At 39.7% G+C, this 26,472-nt stretch overlaps 2 non-coding genes across 2 annotated transcripts; both read right to left on the reverse strand.

Moving 5' to 3' along the window:
- Nucleotides 1–4,042: 4,042 nt before the first annotated feature.
- LOC130978671 (small nucleolar RNA R71) lies at nucleotides 4,043–4,150 on the reverse strand. The gene has a single exon (XR_009086290.1). It is a non-coding gene; the product is annotated as a small nucleolar RNA R71 (small nucleolar RNA).
- A 17,956-nt stretch (nucleotides 4,151–22,106) lies between these two features.
- Nucleotides 22,107–22,210, reverse strand: LOC130977283 (small nucleolar RNA R71). The gene has a single exon (XR_009084983.1). It is a non-coding gene; the product is annotated as a small nucleolar RNA R71 (small nucleolar RNA).
- Between the last annotated feature and the right edge of the window lie 4,262 nt (nucleotides 22,211–26,472).

Consider the following 26,472-nt stretch of genomic DNA (forward strand, 5'->3'; position numbering starts at 1 on the left):
CCCCGGCAACGGCGCCATTTTGACGTTAGGATTTTTGCTAGTAAAGAATTTTATAAATATAGTCGCGTTGTAGATATAGTTTCTAAACCAACAAAAATCCTTTCGTGCAAACGTTTTGGTTGTCACAAGTAACAAACCCCTTTAAAATTGATAACCGAGTATTTAAACCTCGGGTCGTCTTCTCAAGGAATTGCAGGGAGGTATGTTGATGAGCGGATAATTTGTACGCTTTTTGGCATTGTTTTTAGTATGTTCTTAGTAGTTTTAGTTGAGTTCTTAGTATATTTTTATTAGTTTTTAGTTAAAATTCACTTTTCTGGACTTTACTATGAGTTTGTGTGTTTTTCTGTGATTTCAGGTATTTTCTGGCTGAAATTGAGGGACCTGAGCAAAAATCTGATTCAGAGACTGAAAAGGACTGCAGATGCTGTTGGATTCTGACCTCCCTGCACTCGAAGTGGATTTTCTGGAGCTACAGAAGCCCAATTGGCGCGCTCTCAACGGCGTTGGAAAGTAGACATCCTGGGCTTTCCAGCAATATATGATAGTCCATACTTTGCCCAAGATTTGATGGCCCAAACCGGCGTTCAAAGTCACCTCAAGAAATTCCAGCGTTAAACGCCGGAACTGGCACCTAAATGGGAGTTAAACGCCCAAACTGGCATAAAAGCTGGCGTTTAACTCCAAGAGAAGTCTCTACACGAAAATGCTTCATTGCTCAGCCCAAGCACACACCAAGTGGGCCCGGAAGTGGATTTTTATGTCATTTACTCATCACTGTACACCCTAGGCTACTAGTTTTCTATAAGTAGGACCTTTTACTATTGTATTAGACATCTTGAGATTTTGAATCTTTTGATCACTTTGGGAGGCTGGCCATTCGGCCATGCCTAGACCTTGTTCTTATGTATTTTCAACGGTGGAGTTTCTACACACCATAGATTAAGGTGTGGAGCTCTGCTGTACCTCGAGTATTAATGCAATTACTATTGTTCTTCTATTCAATTTCGCTTGTTCTTTGTCCAAGATATCACTTGTTATTCAACTTGATGAAGGTGATGATTGACACTCATCATCATTCTCACTATGAACAAGGTGACTGACAACCATTTGTTCTACAAGCATTCGAGGCTTGGTGAATATCTGGATTTCTGATTGCATGATGCATGGTTGATCGCCTGACAACCGAGTGCTCGCCTGACAAACGAGCCAGCCATTCCGTGAGATCAGAGTCTTCGTGGTATAGGCAAGAACTGATGGCGGCATTCAAGAGAATCCGGAAGGTCTAACCTTGTCTGTGGTATTCTGAGTAGGATTCAATGATTGAATGACTGTGACGTGCTTCAAACTCCGAAAGGCGGGGCATTAGTGACAGACGCAAAAGAATCACTGGATTCTATTCCGGCTGGACCGAGACCGAGAGATGTCTATGCTGTGACAGAGCATCAGGGACGTATTTCACTGAGAGGATGGGAGGTAGCCATTGACAACGGTGAAACCCTACACGAGCTTGCCATGGAAAGGAGTAAGAAGGATTGGATGAAGACAGTAAGAAAGCAGAGAGACGGAAGGGAAGGCATCTTCATACACTTGTCTGAAGCTCTTACACCAATGATGTACATAAGTATCTCTATCTTTATCTTTTATGTATTTTCGTTTATCACCATATCCATTTGAGTCCGCCTGACTGAGATTTACAAGATGACCATAGCTTGCTTCATACCACCAATCTCCGTGGGATCGACCCTTACTCGCGTAAGGTTTATTACTTGGACGACCCAGTGCACTTGCTGGTTAGTTGTGCGAAGTTGTGTTTATGCCATGGTAGTGAGCACCAAGTCTTTGGAGCCATTACTAGGGATTGTTTATGTTTTGAAAAGTATTGATCACAATTTCGTGCACCAAGTTTTTGGCGCCGTTGCCGGGGATTGTTCTTGTGTATGGACAACTGACGGTTCATCTTGTTGCTTAGATTAGGCATTTATTTTTTTTCAAAATTCTTGAAGATGAATTCTAGAGTTTCATGATGATTTGCTAAAATCTGGCTGGCTGTAAGGCCATGTCTAATTTCATTGGACCGAGGTTTCAACTTATCATCACAAGAGCTTGTTGATCTTGCTTTTGGAGCAGTGATCTGCTAAGGCTTGGCTGGCCTTTGGCCATGTCTAGTGTTTTGGACCGAAGCTTTCTTTGAAAGCTTGGCTGGCTGTGAAGCCATGTCTAATTCCTGGACCGGAGTCTTAGACTAGCATTGCACTGATTCCTGGAATTCTCATTAAGAATTTTGATGTTTTCACTTAATTTTCGAAAAAAAAAAATTAGAAAATCATAAAAACCAAAAATATTTCTTGCTTGAGTCTAGTGTCTCATCTTAAGTTTGGTGTCAATTGCATGCATTCATTCTTGTGTCTTAAGGATCTTCAAGTAATTCTTGATGATTTCTTACTCTGATCTTTGAATTCTCTTGACTTGAGTGTTTATGTGTCTCATGTAGTGTCAGTAGTATACAAACTACTAAGTTTGGTGTCTTGCATGCATTGTTATTTGATTCTTGTTGCATTTTGATTATTAAAAATCCAAAAATATTTTTAATTTGTGTCTTTTCAAGTCAATAATACAGAGAATTGAAGATTCAGAACATACTGCAGAGGAATTATACAGAAAAAGCTGGGCATTCGAAAATGCCCAGTGAAGAAGGCAGACTGGCGTTTAAACGCCAGCCAGGGTACCTGGTTGGGCGTTTAACGCCCAAAAAGGGTGCATTTTGGGCATTAAACGCTAGAATGGATACCATTCTGGGCGTTTAACGCCAGGATGGTGCTAGGGGGAAGATTTTGTTTTCAAAATCAATTTTTTTCAAGTTTTCAAAGTTTTTCAAAATCAAATCTTTTTCAAATCATATCTTTTCAATCAAATGTTTTCAAAATCAATTTCTTTCCTTTTTCAAAGATACTTACTAACAATTAATGATTTGATTGAACATTTTTTGCCTTTTCTGTTGAGGAAGGTTTTATGTTTGAATCATATCTTTTCTTGTTAGGCAAGTCATTTATTTTTAAAATCAAATCTTTTTAAAATTGTTTTCAAATCATATCTTCTCAATCACATCTTTTTAAAAACCAATCATATCTTCCTAATCACATCTTTTTCAAAATAAGTTTTCAATCAAATCTTTTTAACTTCTAATTTCAAATCCTTTTTCAAAAATCACTTGATTTCTTTTCCACTTTCGTTTTCGAAAATCAATTAGTGTTTTTCAAAAATGTTTTTCAAAATATTTTAATTAATTTTCGAAAAAAAAAAATTACTTCCCTCCTTCCCACATCCTTCTATTTATGGAGTACCACTCCTTCTTAATGCACAATTCGAACCTTATCTAAGTAAAGTTCGAATTCTTCTTCTTCTTCTTCTTTCTATTTCTCTTTTCCTCTGACACCTCAAGGAATCTCTATACTGTGACATAGAGGACTCCACATTTTCTTGTTCTCTTCTCTTTCATATGAGCAGGAGCAGAGACAAAGGCATTCTTTGTGAAGCTGACCCTGAACCCGAAAGGACCTTGAAGAGAAAGCTAAGAGAAGCCAAAGCACAACTCTCTTTAGAGGACCTGACCGAATTCTTCAAAGAAGAAGAAGACATGGCAGCCGAAAATAACAATAATGCAAACAATGCAAGGAAGGTGCTGGGTGACTTTACTGCACCTACTCCTGATTTTTATGGGAGAAGCATCTCTATCCCTGCCATTGGAGCAAACAACTTTGAGCTTAAGCCTCAATTGGTTTCTCTAATGCAACAGAATTGCAAGTTCCATGGACTTCCAATGGAAGATCCTCATCAGTTTTTAGCTGAATTCTTGCAAATCTGTGACACAGTCAAGACTAATGGGGTTGACCCTGAGGTCTACAGACTGATGCTATTCCCTTTTGCTGTAAGAGACAGAGCTAGAATATGGTTGGACTCTCAACCTAAGGAAAGCCTGGACTCTTGGGAAAAGCTAGTCAATGCCTTCTTGGCAAAGTTCTTTCCACCACAAAGATGGAGTAAGCTTAGAGTGGAAGTCCAAACCTTCAGACAGAAGGATGGAGAATCCCTCTATGAAGCTTGGGAAAGATACAAACAATTAATCAGAAAATGTCCTTCTGACATGCTTTCTGGATGGAGCATCATAGGTATTTTCTATGATGGTCTCTCTGAACTGTCCAAGATGTCTTTGGATAGCTCTGCTGGAGGATCTCTTCATCTGAAGAAGACGCCTACAGAAGCTCAAGAGCTCATTGAAATGGTTGCAAATAACCAATTCATGTACACTTCTGAAAGGAATCCTGTGAACAATGGGACAAGTCAGAAGAAAGGAGTTCTTGAGATTGATGCTCTGAATGCCATATTGGCTCAGAATAAAATATTGACTCAACAAGTCAATTTGATTTCTCAAAGTCTGTCTGGAATGCAAAATGCACCAAGCAGTACTAAGGAGGCTTCATCTGAGGAAGAAGCTTATGATCCTGAGAACCCTTCAATGGAAGAGGTGAATTACCTAGGAGAACCCTATGGTAACACCTATAATTCTTCATGGAGAAATCACCCAAATCTCTCATGGAAGAATCAAGAGAGACCTCAACAAGGTTTCAATAATAATGGTGGAAGAAACAGGTTTAACAATGGCAAACCTTTTCCATCATCTTCTCAGCAACAGACAGAGAATCCTAAGCAGAACCCCTCTGACTTAGCAACCATGGTCTCTGATCTAATTAAAACCACTCAAAGTTTCATGAATGAAACAAGGTCCTCCATTAGAAATTTGGAAGGACAAGTGGGACAGCTGAGCAAGAAAGTTACTGAACTCCCTCCAAGTACTCTCCCAAGCAACACAGAAGAAAATCCAAAAGGAGAGTGCAAAGCCATCAATATGGCCGAATTTGGAGAGGATAGAGAGGAAGTGAACGCCACTGAGGAAGACCTCAATGGGTGTGCACTAGCCTCCAATGAGTTCCCCAATGAGGAACCATGGGAATCTGGGACTCAAAATGAGACCATAGAGATTCCATTGGACTTACTTCTGCCTTTCATGAGTTCTGATGAGTATTCTTCCTCTGAAGAGGATGAGTATGTCACTGAAGAGCAAGTTGCTAAATACCTTGGAGCAATCATGAAGCTAAATGACAAGTTATTTGGAAATGAGACTTGGGAGAATGAACCTCCTTTGCTCACCAAAGAGCTGGATGACTTGTCTAGGCAGAAATTACCTCAAAGAGACAAGATCCTGGGAAGTTTTCCATACCTTGTACCATAGGCACCATGACCTTCAAGAAGGCTCTGTGTGACTTAGGGTCAAGTGTAAACCTCATGCCTCTCTCAGTAATGGAGAAGCTAAGGATCTTTGAGGTACAAGCTGCAAAAATCTCACTAGAGATGGCAGACAACTCCAGAAAACAAGCTTATGGACTTGTAGAGAATGTTTTGGTTAAGATTGAAGACCATTACATCCCTACTGATTTCATAGTCCTAGAGACTGGGAGGTGCATGGATGAAACCATCATCCTTGGCAGACCCTTCCTAGCCACAGCAAAGGCTGTGATTGATGTTGATGGAGGTGAACTGATCATTCAAGTGAATGAAGAATCCTTTGTGTGTAAGGCTCAAGGATATCCCTCTGTCACCATAGAGATGAAGCATGAAGAGCTTCTCTCAAATCAGAGTCAAGAAGAGCCCCCACAGTCAAACTCTAAGTTTGGTGTTGGGAGGCCACAACCAAACTCTAAGTTTGGTGTTGAAACCCCACATTCAAACTCTAAGTTTGGTGTTGGGAGGTTCCAACATTTGCTCTGAGTATCTGTGAGGCTCCATGAGAGCCCTCTGTTAAGCTACTGACATTAAAGAAGCGCTTGTTGGGAGGCAACCCAATGATTATAATTTATATAGTTTCTTTTGTTATTTTATGTTTTTTGTAGGTTGATGATCATAAGAAGTCACAAAATCCATTGAAAAAGCAAAAACAAAATGAAAAACAGGAAGAAAAACAGCACACCCTGGAGGAAGATGTTGCTGGCGTTCAAACGCCAGTAAACCTAGCAGTTGGGCGTTTAACGCCCAGTCTGGCACCATTCTGGGCGTTTAACGCCAGAAAGGGGCACCAGACTGGCGTTAAACGCCAGAAAAGGGCAAGAACCTGGCGTTAAACGCCAGGAATGGGCACCAGCCCGGCGTTTAACGCCAGAAATGGCTCAAAACATGATTTTGAGCAACATTTGGTGCAGGGATGACTTTTCCTTGACACCACAGGATCTGTGGACCCCACAGGATCCCCACCAACCCCACCACCACTCTCTCTTCTTCCCCCATTCACCAATCACCTCAATACCTCTTCCCCAAAACCCCTTCACCTATCAAATCCCATCTTTCTCTTCACCACTCACATCCATCCTTCATAAAACCCCACCAACCTCACCCTTCAAATTCAAACCACTTTCCCTCCCAAACCCACCCAATATGGCCGAACCCCATCTCCCTCTCTCCTATAAATACCCTTCTTCACTCCTTCATTTTCACACAACCAAAACACCACTTCTCCCCCTCTTTGGCCGAATACACCACCATCTCCCTCTTCCTCATTTCTTCTTCTTCTACTCTCTTCTTTCTTCTTTTGCTCGAGACGAGCAAACATTTTAAGTTTGGTGTGGTAAAAGCGTTGCTTTTCGTTTTTCCATAACCATTATGGCATCCAAGGCCGGAGAAACCTCTAGAAAGAGGAAAGGGAAGGCAAAAGCTTCCACCTCCGAGTCATGGGAGATGGATAGATTCATCTCAAGGGTGCATCAAGACCACTTCTATGAAGTTGTGGCCTTGAAGAAGGTGATCCCCGAGGTCCCCTTTTTACTCAAAAAGGGTGAATATCCGGAGATCCGCCATGAGATTCAAAGAAGAGGTTGGGAAGTACTTACCAACCCCATTCAACAAGTTGGAATCTTGATGGTTCAAGAGTTCTATGCCAATGCATGGATCACCAAGAGCCATGATCAAAGTATGAACCCGGATCCAAAGAATTATCTTACTATGGTTCGGGGGAAATACTTGGATTTTAGTCCGGAAAGTGTGAGGGTGGCGTTCAACTTGCCTATGATGCAAGGAGATGAACATCCTTACACAAGAAGGGTCAACTTTGATCAAAGGTTGGACCAAGTCCTCACAGTCATATGTGAAGAAGGCGCACAATGGAAGAGAGATTCAAGAGGCAAGCCGGTTCAATTGAGAAGGCATGACCTCAAACCCGTGGCTAGAGGATGGTTGGAGTTTATCCAACGCTCAATCATTCCCACTAGCAACCGGTCCGAAGTTACTTTAGACCGAGCCATCATGATCCATAGCATCATGATTGGAGAAGAAGTGGAAGTTCATGAGGTTATAGCCCAAGAACTCTACAAGGTGGCGGATAAGTCCTCTACCTTGGCAAGGTTAGCCTTTCCTCACCTCATTTGTCACCTCTGTTATTCAGTTGGAGTTGACATAGAGGGAGACATCACCATTGATGAGGATAAGCCCATTACCAAGAAAAGGATGGAGCACACAAGAGACCCCTCTCATCATGAGATCCCTGAGATACCTCAAGGGATGCACTTTCCTCCACAAAACTATTGGGAGCAACTAAACACCTCCCTAGGAGAATTGAGTTCCAACATGGGACAACTAAGGGTGGAGCACCAAGAACACTCCATTCTCCTCCATGAAATAAGAGAAGATCAAAGAATCATGAGAGAGGAGCAACAAAGGCAAGGAAGAGACATTGAGGAGCTCAAGCACTCCATAGGACCTTCAAGAGGAAGGAAGAGCTGCCATCACTAACGTGGACCCGTTCCTTGATTTCCTTGTTCTTTATTCTTCTGTTTTTCGAATTTTAGTGCTTATGTTTATCCATGTTTGTGTCTTATGATCATTAGTGTCTTAGTGTCTATGCCTTAAAGTTATGAATGTCCTATGAATCCATCACCTTTCTTAAATAAAAACGTGCTTAATCGAAAAGGAAAAGAATTGCATGAATTTTGAATTTTATAACAGTTTAATTATTTTGATGTGGTGGCAACACTTTTGTTCTCTGAATGTATGCTTGAACAGTGCATATGTCTTTTGAATTTGTGGTTCATGAATGTTGGCTCTTGAAAGAATGATGAAAAAGGAGACATGTTACTGAGGATCTGAAAAATCATAAAAATGATTCTTGAAGCAAGAAAAAGCAGTGAATACAAAAAAAAAAGCAAACGAAAAAGAAAACGAAAAAAAAAAGAGGAGAAAAACGAAAAAATTGATGAAAAAGAAAGAAAAAGAAAAAAGAGTTGTGATCCAAGGCCATAAGAGTGTGCTTAAGAACCCTGGACACCTCTAATTGGGGACTTTAGCAAAGCTGAGTCACAATCTGAAAAGGTTCACCCAATTATGTGTCTGTGGCATGTATGTATCCGGTGGTAATACTGGAAGACAGAGTGCTTTGGGCCACAGCCAAGACTCAATAAAGTAGCTGTGTTCAAGAATCATCATACTTAACTAGGAGAATCAATAACACTATCTGGATTCTGAGTTCCTAAAGAAGCCAATCATTCTGAGTTCCAAAGGATAAAGTGAGATGCCAAAACTATTCAGAGGCAAAAAGCTAAAAGCCCCGCTCATCTAATTAATACTGATCTTCATAGATGTTTTTGGAGTTCATTGCATATTCTCTTCTTTTTATCTTATTTGATCTTTAGTTGCTTGGGGACAAGCAACAATTTAAGTTTGGTGTTGTGATGAGCGGATAATTTGTACGCTTTTTGGCATTGTTTTTAGTATGTTCTTAGTAGTTTTAGTTGAGTTCTTAGTATATTTTTATTAGTTTTTAGTTAAAATTCACTTTTCTGGACTTTACTATGAGTTTGTGTGTTTTTCTATGATTTCAGGTATTTTCTGGCTGAAATTGAGGGACCTGAGCAAAAATCTGATTCAGAGACTGAAAAGGACTGCAGATGCTGTTGGATTCTGACCTCCCTGCACTCGAAGTGGATTTTCTGGAGCTACAGAAGCCCAATTGGCGCGCTCTCAACGGCGTTGGAAAGTAGACATCCTGGGCTTTCCAGCAATATATGATAGTCCATACTTTGCCCAAGATTTGATGGCCCAAACCGGCGTTCAAAGTCACCTCAAGAAATTCCAGCGTTAAACGCCGGAACTGGCACCTAAATGGGAGTTAAACGCCCAAACTGGCATAAAAGCTGGCGTTTAACTCCAAGAGAAGTCTCTACACGAAAATGCTTCATTGCTCAGCCCAAGCACACACCAAGTGGGCCCGGAAGTGGATTTTTATGTCATTTACTCATCACTGTACACCCTAGGCTACTAGTTTTCTATAAAGTAGGACCTTTTACTATTGTATTAGACATCTTGAGATTTTTGAATCTTTTGATCACTTTGGGAGGCTGGCCATTCGGCCATGCCTAGACCTTGTTCTTATGTATTTTCAACGGTGGAGTTTCTACACACCATAGATTAAGGTGTGGAGCTCTGCTGTACCTCGAGTATTAATGCAATTACTATTGTTCTTCTATTCAATTCCGCTTGTTCTTTGTCCAAGATATCACTTGTTATTCAACTTGATGAAGGTGATGATTGACACTCATCATCATTCTCACCTATGAACAAGGTGACTGACAACCATTCTTGTTCTACAAGCATTCGAGGCTTGGTGAATATCTCTTGGATTTCTGATTGCATGATGCATGGTTGATCGCCTGACAACCGAGTGCTCGCCTGACAAACGAGCCAGCCATTCCGTGAGATCAGAGTCTTCATGGTATAGGCAAGAACTGATGGCGGCATTCAAGAGAATCCGGAAGGTCTAACCTTGTCTGTGGTATTCTGAGTAGGATTCAATGATTGAATGACTGTGACGTGCTTCAAACTCCGAAAGGCGGGGCGTTAGTGACAGACGCAAAAGAATCACTGGATTCTATTCCGGCCGGACCGAGAACCGACAGATGATTAGCCTATGCTGTGACAGAGCATCAGGGACGTATTTTCACTGAGAGGATGGGAGGTAGCCATTGACAACGGTGAAACCCTACACGAGCTTGCCATGGAAAGGAGTAAGAAGGATTGGATGAAGACAGTAAGAAAGCAGAGAGACGGAAGGGAAGGCATCTTCATACACTTGTCTGAAACTCTTACACCAATGATGTACATAAGTATCTCTATCTTTATCTTTTATGTATTTTCGTTTATCACCATATCCATTTGAGTCCGCCTGACTGAGATTTACAAGATGACCATAGCTTGCTTCATACCACCAATCTCCGTGGGATCGACCCTTACTCGCGTAAGGTTTATTACTTGGACGACCCAGTGCACTTGCTGGTTAGTTGTGCGAAGTTGTGTTTATGCCATGGTAGTGAGCACCAAGTCTTTGGAGCCATTACTAGGGATTGTTTATGTTTTGAAAAGTATTGATCACAATTTCGTGCACCATATGTTCTTATTATTGGTTATGAAAAAGTGTGTTTTGGGGTTTTGGATTAAGGTAAAAGGTTAGTTGAATGACAAGTAAAAAAAAATAATAATAACTATAAAATAAACCTTTGGCAAGGTATAAGAACTGGAAGTCCTATCCTAGTTATCCTTAACAATTGTGATGAGAATTGGATTTTTCTCCCACTTTGTTAACCTCTAACTATGAAGGTAAGTTAAGTGGATGAATTAATTTTGATTCCTCAGGTCCTAGTCTTTCCTTGGGAAAAGTCAGAGTTATTGAAACTTGAACTAATGAAATGAAGAAATCCAATTTTCAATCAACAATGAATTTGATAACTCAAGAGTCACCAATTATTTAACCAAAGCCAAAAAGGGAAACTATCTAAATTAAATAAAAAGCATTCATAAATAAAACAATCATAAACTGAATTATCTGAAATAACATTAATTAAGAAAATCAATCTAAACATGGAACATTGAAAATAAATAAATACAAAGAACATTGAACCTGGGATTGAGAGTCACTCCTAAAACTAAGAGAAGTCCTAAATCCTAATCCTAAGAGAGAGGAGAGAACCTCTCTCACTAATACTACATCTAAAACTAAAATTGTGAATTATCAGAGCATGCTGAGTCTCTGTAAGTTCCCTGACTTTAATCTGTGTTTCTGGGCCAAAAATTGTGTTGAGATGCGGCCCAGAATCTCTGCCAGCAACTTTTGTAATTCTGCAGATCGCGCACGCCACGCGATCGCGTCATCCATGCGAACGCGTCATTCGCGTTTTTTCCTGCCACGCGTTCGCGTCGTCCACGCTTCCGCATCACTTGTGCTTTTCCAATCCACGCGGTCACATGAGCCATGCGGCCGCGTCACTGCGGATTCCTTTCTTCTGCGCGGTCGCGTCGCTGACGCGTACGCGTCACTTCTCGCTGGTCATCTTCTCAACTTCTTGTGTTTCTTCCATTTTGGCAAGCTTCCTTCCCAATCTCTCACTCATTCATGCCCTATAAAGCCTGAAATACTTAACACACAGATCAAGGCATCGAATAGTAATAAGAGAGGATTAAGATTAGCTAAATTAAGACCAAAGAAGCATGTTTTCAATCATGTAATAATTTTAGGAAGGAAATATAAATGCATGCTAATTATATGAATAAGTGGGTAAAGACCATGATAAAACCACACAATTAAACACATTATAAACCATAAAATAGTGGTTTATCATGCCTCAGGGGATGTATTTTTCTCCCCATGATTATTGGGATCAACTGAATACTTCTCTAGGAGAATTAAGCTCCAACATGGATCAGCTGAGGATAGGACACCAAGAGCATTCCACCATCCTCCATGAAACAAGAGATTATCAAGGAGCTTTGAGGGAAGAGCAACAGAGACAGGGGCGTGATATAGAAGAAATCAAGCACTCCATTGGATTCTCTAGAGGGAGCAGTAAACACCGTCACTAAGGTGGTCACGTTCCATTACCCCCTTTGCTTATGTTATTCTTCTGTTTTCCATTGTATTTCATTGTCTTTTTCCTGTTTCTAAGTGCATGATCATCCCTTGTTTTGTCTTAAGCTATGAAATATTCCATGCATCTCTCACTGATGCCAGGGTATTTAGGCCAGTTTCACTGACCTTTTCTTTACTATTTTAGGGTAGTTTCATGCATTTTCTTAGTGAATAAGGCAAGTTTTGGGTGAATATACACTTACACATTGATTCAAGCAACTATTGTGAATTTTGCATGATTTCATGATATTTTTGCCAGAATTGCATGATAATTTGATGATGCATAATCTCATGACTTTGGCTAGAGCTTTGATGCACTTTAATTGCTTGATTTCAGGACAAATGAAGCATGGAAGAACCACGTTAGCATTCACGTTAACTTAGTCAACGTGAATACTAACGTGGGATGGTAAAGAGCTTGCAATGTTAATGAGAAAAGTGATCACCAATAACGCCTGCGAAGCCATTCATAGCTTACGTTAAGAGCCATGTTAACTAAGTTAATGTGGTACTTAACGTAGAAGAAAAAAGAAGACTCCACGTTAACGAGAAACATGAACTCCAATAACGTTTCTCCTCAACGTTAGTGGTAAAAGTGAACACCACTAACGTTGGAAAACTAGGCAATGCCCCACGTTAAGAGTCACGTTAACTTAGTTAACGTGAACTCTAACGTGGAAGAGGATCAACAACGCCAACGTTAGAAACACTCACTTTTGTCACTAACGTTGGATCATTAGCATTGCCTACGTTAACTCTCACGTTAAGATTGTTAACGTGAAAATTAACATGGAGTTGAATTCAAAGAACCAACGTTAGTGACACTCACTTTTGTCACTAACGTTGGGAGATGGCTTCATTACTACGTTAAGAGCCATGTTAACTTAGTTAACGTGGGTTCTAACATAGGGACTTAAGGCAATTGGAGCGTTAGTGACAAAGGTAAGTGTCACTAACGCTCTCGAAGGTGATAGATACCCATGTTAAGAGCTACGTTAGCCAAGCTAACGTAAGATCTAACATAGGGGCAAGGAGGCAAGCAACGTTAATGGGAAAAGTGATTCCCATTAACGTTTGCGAAAAGGGGCACAAGCCAACGTTAATGGGAAAAATGAGTCCCATTTACGTTGGCCAAGTATTGAGAAAGAAACGTTAGAAGTCACGTTAAGATTTCTAACGTTAAGACTAACGTGGGTATATAAGGGTGGAACGTTAGTGGAAAAAGTGAATGCCACTAACGTTCTCGCACCCAAAATGTATTCAACATTAATCTCACTAAATGCCCAAGCTTAATTCATATTCCTCTGCAAGCTGGGCCCACTAAAGAGGAGAATTGCTTTAACTCAAGGTCCAGAGCCCACATCCAAGACTTGAGGAACTCACTAGAAGATTATGAGGAGTAGTATATATAGGAGTAGTTTGAACTAGAGAAGGGATTAGCACTTTTGGGAACTACTCTCTGCATATTTACTTTTCTGTACTTCTAGCATGGATTCTTCTTTTCTGCCATTTTTCATTCCTAGAGCTATGAACAATTAAACCCCTTTCATTGGGTTAGGGAGCTCTGTTGTAATTTGATGGATCAATTATAGTTTTCATTCTTCTTCTTCTTTCTTTTCTCTTGATCTTACTAAAAAGCTTTCAATCTTAATTCAATTGGTTAGTTTTCTTGGAAAAGAAACTCTCCATAATTGGATCTCCTTTGAACCTTGGAAAAGGGATGAGGAGATCATGCTAGAATTGCTTTCTCATGTTGGACCAAATTGGGGTTTGGATGGATATTGTGACATTTAATCCTCCCAACACTTTGATTTGGAAATACATGTGGTATAATCAGTGACCAAACTTCATCTCTTCCCATGAACAATTAAATCAAGGAATTGGGCAATTGCTCAAGCTTAGAGAGATTGGATTGCCAAGGAATTGGAATCCAATCACTTAAGATTGCCAAGGAGATTAATGAATGCATTGATTGAGGAAGAGATGAGAATGAACTTGATCCGGAGAATGCAATATCTCCTAAACCCAATGATTTCCCCATTTCTGATCTTACCCATTCTATTTACTTTCTGTCATTTAATTTCTTGCTCCTTACCCAACTCCCCGTTTAAGATTCTGCACTTTAAATTCTGTTATTTACTTTCTAGTCATTTAAATCTCTACATCTCAATCTAAATTCTGTTTAGCTCAACTAGCCTATTCTTCTAACTAAAGTTGCTTGACCAATCAATCCTTGTGGGATTCGACCTTACTCTATGTGAGTTTTACTTGACGACAATTCGGTATACTTGCCGAAGGGAAATTTGTTGAGAGACAAGTTTTCATGCATCACTCACCATACTTAAAAGAAAAATTTTAATTGAAAAAGAGAAGTAAGATGCATGAACTCGAGTTATATAATAAGAATAGTCCAATTATTTGATGTGGTGCATTACTTTTACTTTCTGAATGCATGAATCAACAGTGCATATTTGATGTTGGAGTAAAGTGTGTTGGCTTTTGAAAGAATGATAAAAAAGAAAAAGTATTATTGGTGATCTAAAAAATCCAAATATGGATTCTTGAAGCAAGAAAAGGTAGCAAAAAGAAAGAAAAAAAGAAAGAAGCGAAAAAAATATAGCAAGAAAGAAAAAAAAAGCCAATAGTTCTTTAAATCAAAAGGCAAGAGCAAGGATCCAAGGCTTTGAGCATCAATGGTTAGGAGGGCCCAAAAGAAACAAAATCTTGGCCTAAAAAGTTCAAATGAGCTCTTCCTCCTAACTAAATGCTTGTGGTGTGAAGGTGTCAAGTGAAAAGCTTGAGACGAGCAGTTAAAGTCGTGATCCAAAGCAAAAGAGTGTGCCTCAGAACTCTGGACACCACTGACTGGGTATTCTAGCAAAGCTGAATCATAATCTAATTGAGTTCACCAAATTAAGTGTTTATGGCATTTATGTATCCGATGGTAATACGAAAAAACAAAGCGCTTAGGGTCACGGCCAGGCTCTAAAAGAAGTTGTGTTAAAGAATCAACAAGAACTAAACTAAGAGAGTCAATAATATCATCCGAATTCTGAATTCCTAAAGACACCAAAACTTCTGAGCTTCAAAGGATAGTAAGATGCCAAAACTGTTCAGAAGTAAATGGTTACTAGCCCCGCTCATCAATTAAAACTGAGCTTCATTGAAAACTCTGAGATTCATTGTATCCTTCTCTTCTTTCTAGTCCTACTTTGTTTGGGTTGCTTGGGGACAAGCAACAATTTAAGTTTGCTTGGGATTTTTTCAATGTGATTTGGATATTTTTTTATCATGTAATTTGGATTTTTTCGATATAATTTGAAATTTTTTGGTATATTGTGGATGTTTTTTTGTCCCTTAGTAGAAAATATATTGGAGTTTAGATTGCAAATTTTTTTTACAAAGAAATAAACATCCAATTACAAAGAAACATCTAATTATAAAGAAAGAAATATCCACACCTCCTTGATAATGAATTTCCAACACACAAATCCTAACAAATAAAAAAAACATCCAATATTTACAAAATAAAAAATCAAATTACTAAAAAAAATATCCACAATCCCTTATTTTTTTTTCCATGAACTTTGGAGTGTAGCTCAAATAAGAGTTGGCTGAAGTTGCCTGCAACAAGAGCACCCATTGTTAGTTACCTAACGAAATTGATACACGATTATTTTTTTAATATGTCTTTTATTTAATTTTTTCTTTTAGGAGGGCTTATAAAACTAATGAGTGCTACATATACAAGTCATTTTAGTTTACAAATCATACAAATTAGAACAAACCCAACAAAAAGCACGCTCACCCATACAAGCGTGTTAACACGCGCCTACTCGACGGTTTTCATAGCGCGCTTCATGTTCCTCCTTCTCCTCCTCCTCTTCCTTCTTCTTCTCCTTCTTCTTTGCGTTTTTCCTTCTTCTTCTTCACGTGTTTCATCCTCATCGTCATTTTTTTATTATTGTTATTGTTACTGTATTTTTTCCTTCTCCTCTTTCTATTGATTTTTGATGCCAGGGCATTTTGGCCAGTTTCACTGACCTTTTCTTTACTGTTTTTAGGGTAGTTTCATGCATTTTTTTAGGAAATAAGCAAGTATTTGGTTGAAAATACAATCATACCATGATTCAAACAAAAATTGTGAATTTTGAATGATTTCATGAGAATTATGCATGAATTATATGATAAATTGGATGATGCATGATCCCATGATTAAGAGCAAGACTTTGATGCACTTTGTTTGATTGACTTCAGGCCAAAAGAAGAAGAGAAGAGTCACATTAGTGGCTACGTTAGTTACACTAACGTGGGCACTAACGTGGAAGGAAGGAAAGCCCCAACGTTAGTGAGAAAAGTTAGTGGCATTAACTTTGAAGAAAGGAAATGGAGCCAACGTTAGTGACACTTAACATTATCACTAACGTTGGACCAAGCTCATAAGTGGCCACGTTAGTTGCCACGTTAACTTAGTTAACGTAGCCTCTAACGTTAAGAAGAAAAGGGGACGCCAACGTGAGTGACATTCAACTTTATCACTAACGTTGGCCAAGTCACAAGAAGCCACGTTAACTCCCACGTTAACCTAGTTAACGTAGAAGCTAACGTGAAGAAACAAGGTTGTCGACAACGTTAGTGACACCAAACATTGTCACTAACGTTGGAAGAAACCCACACTATCCCCAAGAAGCCACGTTAACTCCCACGTTAGCTTAGTTAACGTGGAAGTTAACGTGAAGAAGAAAGGTGATCGCCAACGTTAGTGACACCCAACATTGTCACTAACGTTGGAAGGAACCCACACAAGCCACAATGAGCCACGTTAACTCCCACGTTAACTTAGTTAACGTGGTAGTTAACGTGGGCAAAAAGTCCTACCTGGCAGCATGACCATGCCTTCTTCAAACATGCATAACTTGAGCCACAAAGCTCCAAGTGAGGTGATTCCAGTGGCATTGGAAAGTAGGATTCCAGAGCTTTCCAAGCATATATGGCACTACATGGTTGACACTAAATTTGAGGGAGAAAACCTGCCTTGAAAGTGTAGTGATGAACATGGTATCAACCTGTATTAAGGCCAACTGACCTCTTCACCTTCCAAGAAGTATAACTCGAGTTGTAGAGCTCCAAATGATGCGCTTTCAAAAGCGTTGGAAAGTAGACATCCAGAGCTTTCCAAAAATATATAATAGTATGGGGTGGACACTAAGTTTAAGCTTCAGAAACTGGCAATAATGAAGCCCTGGTCGCTAGCGTTATTGGCACTCAAGTTTTTCATTAACGCTAGCGACGATGCCAGCGATCATGTCCATTTCAAAGGAGCATAACTTGAGCTACGGAGGTCCAATTGAAGTGATTCCAGTTGCGTTAGAAAGCTGACATTCAGAGCTTTCCAAAGATATATAATAGTCTATATTGGGCATGAAATTGGAGCACAAACAAGAGGCATCTTTTAAGCCCCAAAAACACCAATTGGGCAGCATTTCACCATGGGTCTCAATTGGATCACTTCTCTCTCAAGTCCACTTCAAAGCTCAAGCAAGCAAGCCCACAATTTTCAACCAATCAAGGCCACAAGAAGCATCTAGAATAGGAATTTTCATTTAAGTGTAATTTGCTTTTAATTTCATTTCGTAATTTAGGAGAGCCTATATAAAGGCCTTAGTTTTTACATTCAAGTCATTCTAGATCCGGGAAAATTGAAGGAAGGGGGAGAGAGTGAAGACCAATTCAAACTTCTGTGAATTGGCACACTCCAAGGGGAGTGGGTCTTCAGACCCCTCCCCTCAACCACTCTTCTTCCTTTTCTTTTCTTTTCTTTTCTTAGTAGTAGTTTAATTCTAGTTTGTACTTTTCATTTATGAATTTTGAAGTTTCAATTTTAGTTTTAATCTTCATCTTTACTTTTATGCACTTTCTTTCTTTTCTATTTTATTAGATCAATGACCAACTAACTCTTTTCATTGGGTTAGAGAGCTCTATTGTGATTCAATGGATTAAGTGTAGTTCTTATTCTTCTTCTTCTATCTTTTCTCTTGATTTTGCTTGAAAGCTTTCGATCTTCATCCAATTGGGTAGTTATCTTGGAAAAGAAGCTATTCATACTTGGATCTCTTCTGAACCTTGGAAGAGGAATGAAAAGATCATGCTAGAAATGCTTTCTCATGTTGTACCAAATTGGGTTTGGAAGGATATGTGACTATAATCCTCCAACACTTGATTTGGGAATGCATGTGGTATAATCAGTGACCCTACTTCATCTCTTCTCATGATCAATTGACCAAGGAATTGGCTATTGATCAAGATTTGAGAGATTGAATTACAAGGAATTGTAATTCGATCACTTAAGATTGCCAAGGAGATCAATGAATGATTGAGGAAGAGATGAGAATGAACTTGATCCGGAGGATTGCAATATCTCTTGATCCCAATGTTGATTTTATTTTTAGTTCTTACATTTACTTTTCTTGCCATTTTACTTCTCTGCACTCTATTGCTTTCTTTACTTTTCTGCCATTTACATTTCCTTGTTACTTATCACTCCATTATGATTCGTCTAATTAGGATAATCAATTAACCATTGATTGCTTAATCCGTTAATCTCTGTGGGATTCGACCTCACTCTATTGTGAGTTTTACTTGACGACAAATTCGGTACACTTGCCGAAGGAAATTTGTTGAGAGACAGTTTCCACCTGCATCAAGTTTATGGCGCCGTTGCCGGGGATTGATTGTGCATCAACAATGATTAGATTGGAAGATCACTAGATTGAGCATTTTTGTTTTGTTGAATTAACTTTCTGTTTCAGTAATTTACTTTCTGTTTTAGTTAACTTCTTCCCTTCCCCCTCTTTTTCTTTTCGTTTTTCTTTGTTATTTACAATTCAGTTTGCTAACACACTAACTATTTGATATATTGCATCACTCACAACTAACAGTAATTCTGACAGTATTACTATCTGCACATATTGTTACTTGCTTGTACATGTTGGTTGTATGACAGGGAGAAGAAGCGGGGCTTCAACTTCCTTCTATTCTGAACCAGAGAGGACCCTCCTTAGATTAAGGAGGGAAGCAAGAGCAAAACGTGCAATCGGTGCTGAAAAGGAGGAGGAACACTTTGAACTAAACATGGAAGGCAACATGGAAAACCAACATGAAGAAGAAGCTAATAACCATGGGGGAGGAGGTAGAGCAAATCATGCTGGGGAGGATAGAAGAGTGTTAGGCTCTTACATCAATCCAAACCTAGGCAACTGTGGGAGCAGTGATGCCAAGGCATCTTAGGCTAGTTTCACTAGCATTTTTCTGTTAGTTTTAGTTGTTTTATGCATTTTCTTGAGCTTAAAGTAACCAAGATTGGTTAAATGAATAACAACGCAATAAACCATCCAAACAGTATGATTTTGATGCAAATTTCATGAGTTTTTAGTTATATTACTTGAATGCTATGAATGAAAGATTTCTCATGAAATTTTGCAAGACTTTGATGCAGTTGTTTGGATGATTTCAGGGAAGAAGAGGCTAGGCAAGGAAGCAACAAAATCAATAAAGGAAGCTTGAATATCAAAAGTGGCGTTTAACCTCCAGTTTAACCTTAAACTGGAAGTTAAACGCCAGAATTGAAAGCACCAGGGAGCCATTTCCACGTTTAAGCTCCAGTTTAACCTTAAACTGGAGCTTAAACGTGTTCGACATTCTCCTCCAGGGTTGCGTTTTGCAATTCCACGTTTAAGCTCCAGTTTAAGCTTAAACTGGAGCTTAAACGTGTTCGACCCAATTTTCCTCCAGGGGTTGCTTTCCTCATTTCCACGTTTAAGCTCCAGTTTAAGCTTAAACTGGAGCTTAAACGTGTTCGACATTTCACACTTCAGGATTGCTTTCTTCCATTCCCACGTTTAAGCTTCAGTTTAACCTTAAACTGAAGCTTAAACGTGTTCGACAATTTTACCTCCTGGAAGTGTCCAACATTTAAGTTGCAGTTTAAGCTTAAACTGCAACTTAAACGCCACTAATTGAAAAGGTTTCTGGGCCAAGAATATTGCAGTTTAAGTTAGCATTTGAGCACAAATATTAACTTAAATATACTATGGTATGAAACCCAATTGAATATCATGGTTTATGGGATTGGGCCTGAAGAATTGAGGAAGTCTGGAATTTCAATTTGTTGAGTCATGTGTCATTACTTGATTAGCACTAAGTTGGCTCAATGAATGTTGCAGAATTGGATCAGCAGCCTCATCAGGATTATGGATCATAAACCCAAAGCAAAAGGAAATCAGGGAAAGGCCTCAAAGCCCAAGAAACACAACAGAAGCTCAATTTAGAAAGTGTATAAATAGGATAGAATTTAAGATAAAAAAAGAAGGGAAGTTAGATCATTTTTCATACTTTTGGTAATTGAATTCAGAGCTATGACTCACTAAACCCCTTTCATTGGGTTAGGGAGCTCTATTGTAATTCAATGAATCAATAATAGTTTTTATCTTCTTCTTCAATCTTTTCTCTTGAATTTTGTTAGAAAGCTTCTCGATCTAATTCCATTGGTTAGTTGTCTTGGGAAAGAAACTATCCATAATTGGAATCCTTCGGAACCTTGGGAAAGGAATGGAGGATTCATGCTAGAGAAGCTTTCTCACAGTGAATTGGATTGGGGTTTGGATGGATATTGTGACATGTAATCCTACCAAATTGTGGTTCATGAAACTGTGTGGTATAATCAGAGATCGAGCATTATCTCTTCTTATGAACATTTAAACCAAGGGATTGGGAATTTGTTTGTTTTTAGAGAGAATTGGTGAGCCAAGGGATTGGGATCCAATCATATAAGATTGCCAAGCAAAATTCAATGAATGCATTGGTTGAGGAAGGGATAAAAAATGTTTTGATTCGAAGATCTCAATATCTCCTGAAACCCAATGAATTCCCCATTTCTGATCTACCACTTTCTCTTTACATTCTGCAATTAAATTCATGCAATTTAAGATTCCGCACTTTCAATTTCTTGCCATTTATGTTTCCCGCCAATTTTACATTCCGCAATTCTCATCTAAATCTTGATTCCGCTCGACTAGAACACACTTCTAATCCGAATTGCTCACTCAACCAATCCTTGTGGGATTCGACCTCACTCTATTGTGAGTTTTTACTTGACGATAACCGGTGCACTTGCCGGAAGGAATTTTTGCCGATCGTGCAATTTCCTAAAATCGTGGCTATCAAGTTTATAGCACATCAAGTTTATGGCGCCGTTGCCGGGGATTGGTTTTCGATTGACAATTCTCAAATTGGAAGTTAACTAGATTGAGCATTTTTCTTGTTTTGTTAATTCAGTTCAAGTTACTTGTTGAATTTTAATTTCTGCACTCTGTTACTTGCTTTCTTTCTTTCTTTATGCCTTTAAATTCAAGCAGCTAACTCACTGACTCACTAACTATTTGAATTAATTCCTCAACTGCTCTAACCATACTCTTCCATTAACCAAGAGTATTTCACTTGTGTGTTGCCTGTGCTGTGTTCTTGTATGACAGGTAGGAGAGGAGAGATATCAACTCCTCCTTATACCGAACCAGAGAGGACCCTTCATAAACTTAGAAGGGAAGCAAGAGGGAAGAGAGTACTGGAAGAAGAAGAATCTGAAAGAGAATCTGAGGACAGTTTTGAGGAAGCTCTAGATCTCAACATGGATAGAGAAGTTCACAACCATGAGAGAGCTGATGGAAACAATGCCATTCCCGAGAGGAGGGTTCTTGGTTCATACATAAACTCAACCTCTGGGAATTGTGGTAGCAGCATTCAGAAACCACCCATTCAGGCCAACAATTTTGAACTCAAACCACAGCTAATATCACTGGTGGAGGATCATTGTTCATTTGGTGGGAGTGCTAATGAAGATCCAAACCAACATCTCACAAAATTCCTGAGAATTTGCGACACTGTGAAGTCCAATGGAGTCCAGGAAGATGCCTATAAACTGCTCTTGTTCCCATTTTCACTTAGGGACAAGGCAGCTAAGTGGCTGGAATCATTCCCAAGGGGAAGCCTAACAACCTGGGATGAGGTGGAAAGCAAGTTTCTGGCACGTTTCTACCCCCCACAAAAGGTCAATAGGCTTCGATCTGAGGTTCAGACTTTTAGACAACAAGATGGTGAAACTCTCTACGAGGCATGGGAGAGGTTCAAGGAGTTGACAAGGAAATGCCCACCAGACATGTTCCATGACTGGGTGCAATTGCATATTTTCTATGATGGACTTTCTTATGAATCAAAGAAGGCTGTAGACCATTCATCAGGAGGTTCATTGAACAGGAAAAAGACTGTGGAAGAAGCCATTGAAGTGATTGAGACAGTGGCTGAGAATGAGTACTACTATGCTTCAGAGAGACACAACACTAAGGGAGTCATGGAGCTGAACCATATTGATACAATTCTAGCCCAAAACAAGGTGTTTGCCAAGCAACTAGCAGAGCTCACCAGGAAATTAGGAACAAATCAAGTGGCTGCAATACACACACAAGATCAAGAGGAGGTAAGCACTGAAGGAGGTGATTGGGAAGATGCCAACTATGTGGGAAATCAACAAAGGCAACCATATGATCCACATTCCAACACTTACAACCCAGGCTGGAAAAACCACCCAAACTTTGGGTGGGGAAACCAGCAAACCCAACCACAAAACCACAAACCTTACAACCCCAACCAACATAACAATTTCACATACCAAAACTCCAACCAAAGATCATACCAAGCCATACAAAACACTTACTCCCAACCACCATATCATGGCCAAAATAATCAACCTGCCCAACCTAATCTGAACCAACAATTTCAAGATCAATTAAACAGGATAGAAAGAATGCTTGCAACCATGGGTCAGGACATAACCGAATTGAAAGCCTTTAAGGAAGAAGTAAATTCTAACTTGGAAAACCAAGGAGCTGCCATCCAGAAGCTAGAAAATCAAATTGGGTATTTGTCTATGGGCCAAGCGTTTCTCATGCTGCCAAGGCTATTGCAAGGGAAGAATGTAAGGCCATAACCCTCAGAAGTGGAAAGAAGCTAAAGGAGATCTCAAGGGAAACCACAGAGGATGAAGCAAAGGAAAATGTGAGAGACAAGGAAGATGGACAATCTTCTACACCGTCTGCAACAAAAGAAAAAGAAAAAGAGGTCCTGAAGCCTTATACACCCAAAGCACCATATCCTCAACGTTTGATGAAAAGTGAAAAGGATGGCCAATTCTCCAGATTTTTGGAGATTTTCAAGAAGCTTCAAATCAACATTCCGTTTGCTGAGGCAATAGAGCAAATGCCACTCTATGCAAAATTCTTAAAGGAATTAATGACCAAGAAGAGAAGCTGGAGAAATGAGGAAACTGTGTTGTTGACTGAAGAATGCAGTGCCATCATTCAACACAAATTGCCTCAAAAATTGAAGGATCCAGGCAGTTTCCAGATTCCCTGCATCATAGGAGAAGTCATGGTGGAGAAGGCCTTGTGTGACTTAGGGGCCAGTATCAATTTGATGTCTCTAACAATGATGAGAAGAATGAAGATTGAGGAGGCCAAACCAACAAGAATGGCCCTCCAATTGGCAGATCGAACTTTTAAATTCCCTCATGGGATAGTTGAGGATTTGTTGGTGAAAGTGGGAGATTTTATATTTCCTGCCGATTTTGTGGTGTTAGATATGGAGGAAGAAGCCAAAGCTTCGATAATCCTGGGAAGACCCTTCCTGGCTACTGCTGGAGCCATCATAGATGTCCAAAAGGGTGAACTCACTCTTAGATTACATGATGAGCAATTGGTGTTTAACGTATTCAAGGCAATGAGCTATCCATCAGAATCACTAAAGGAATGAATGAGGGTGGATGTAGTGGACATTGCAGTACAAGAAACCTTTGAGGAAACAACAAAGGAAGTGGCAGAGGAGGAGTTCACCAAGGATATTGAAGTTAGTGACATCAAGGCTGCTGAAACAACCATGCCAAGCATGCTAGAGAGAGTGAAAGAAAAGAAGGAAGCACCAAAACCTGAGCTCAAAGCATTGCCCCCTAATCTCAAGTATGCATACTTGGGTAGTGATGAAAGCCATCCTGTTATCATTAGCTCTGCCCTGAGCCAAGAACAGGAAGAAGAATTGATCAAGGTGCTACAAACTCATCAAGATGCCATTGGATGGACCCTAGCTGATTTGAAGGGGATAAGTTCATCCATATGCATGCATAAAATCTTGTTAGAAGAGGATGCTAGACCCTCCATTCAAGCTCAGAGAAGATTGAATCCCGTCATGAAAGAAGTGGTACAAAAGGAGGTCATGAAGTTATGGCAGGCAGGGGTAATCTACCCTATTTCTGATAGCCCATGGGTTAGTCCCATCCATGTAGTTCCCAAGAAAGGTGGCATAACTGTGGTGCCAAATGAGAGGAACGAACTCATACCCACAAGAACTGTCACTGGGTGGAGGATGTGCATAGACTACAGGAAGCTCAATGAAGCCACCAGAAAGGATCATTTTTCACTCCCATTCATGGATCAGATGCTTGAAAGGCTTGCAGGACATGCTTACTATTGCTTTCTGGATGGATACTCAGGCTATAATCAGATAGTAGTTGATCCAAGAGATCAAGAGAAAACATCATTTGTTTGTCCATATGGAGTTTTTGCTTATAGACGCATGCCCTTTGGATTGTGCAATGCACCTGCCACCTTCCAAAGATGCATGCTGTCCATTTTTTCGGACATGATTGAAAAATTTATTGAAGTTTTCATGGATGATTTTTCTGTGTTTGGAGATTCTTTTCCTAGCTGCCTACACCACCTTGCCTTGGTGCTTAAGAGATGCCAAGAGACCAACCTAGTATTAAACTGGGAAAAGTGTCATTTCATGGTCACAGAAGGAATAGTTCTTGGCCACAAAGTCTCTAATAGAGGCATTGAGGTGGACAGAGCTAAGGTGGAACTCATTGAAAAACTACCTCCACCAAGTAATGTCAAGGCAGTTAGGAGTTTTTTGGGACACGCTGGCTTTTACAGAAGGTTTATTAGAGACTTTTCTAAAATAGCCAAACCTTTGAGTAACTTGCTTGTCTCTGATACACCCTTTGTATTTGATAAAAATTGCATGCTAACCTATGAACTTTTGAAGCAAAAACTTTCCTCTGCACCTATCATTGCCCTACCTGATTGGAACTTACCTTTTGAACTGATGTGTGATGCATCAGACCTTGCTATTGGGGCAGTGTTAGGACAAAGGAAAGACAATTTGGTACATGTGATTTATTATGCCAGTAAAGTCTTGAATGACAACCAAAGGAATTACACAACCACTGAAAAAGAACTCTTGGCAATAGTCTTTGCATTTGACAAATTTAGATCCTATCTCATTGGATCTAAAGTCATTGTCTTCACTGATCATTCAGCTTTAAAATACTTACTTGCTAAACAAGAATCCAAACCAAGACTTATTAGATGGGTTCTTTTGTTGCAGGAATTTGACATTGAAATCAAAGACAAGAAGGGTGTAGAGAACAAGGTGGCAGACCATTTATCAAGGATACCATGTGAAGAAGGAAGCACACAAAGCACACATATAAATGAGTGCTTTCCTGATGAACAACTCATGGTAATTCACAAAGCACCCTGGTTTGCAGACATAGCAAACTTCAAGGCCACTGGGAGTTTGCCGTTGGAATTTAACAAGCATCAAAGGAAGAAATTGGTAAATGATGCCAAATACTTCATCTGGGACGAACCATACTTGTTCAAAAAATGTTCGGATGGCATACTCAGAAGATGCATATCAGAGGAAGAAGGAAGGGAAGTCTTATGGGACTGCCATGGTTCCACTTATGGAGGACATTTTGCAGGAGAAAGAACAGCAGCTAAGGTGTTGCAGTGTGGTTTTTATTGGCCCACTATCTTCAAAGATGCAAAAGAACTAGTGAAGCACTGCCATGAATGCCAGAAAGCGGGGAACCTGCCAAGAAGAAATGAAATGCCACAACAATTTATTCTGGAACTTGAATTATTTGATGTATAGGGGATAGATTTCATGGGACCCTTTCCCACCTCATACTCAAATAATTACATTCTTGTGGCAGTAGACTATGTCTCCAAATGGGTTGAAGCAATAGCAACTCCAACCAATGATAATAAGGTAGTCATGAACTTCCTCAGAAAACACATTTTTTGCCGTTTTGGGGTTCCAAGAGCAATCATCAGTGATGGAGGAAGCCACTTCTGCAATAAACCATTAGAGGCATTGCTTCTAAAATATGGAGTCAAACACAGGGTAGCCACACCATACCATCCACAGACAAGTGGGCAAGCCGAAATATCTAATAGGGAACTCAAAGGAATCTTGGAAAAGACTGTGGGAACTTCAAGGAAGGACTGGTCGATTAAGCTAGATGATGCTCTTTGGGCATATAGGACAGCTTTTAAAACACCAATTGGAATGTCTCCTTACCAACT

Source organism: Arachis stenosperma, chromosome 4, assembly GCF_014773155.1.
Source record: "Arachis stenosperma cultivar V10309 chromosome 4, arast.V10309.gnm1.PFL2, whole genome shotgun sequence".
Classification (NCBI taxonomy): domain Eukaryota; kingdom Viridiplantae; phylum Streptophyta; class Magnoliopsida; order Fabales; family Fabaceae; genus Arachis; species Arachis stenosperma.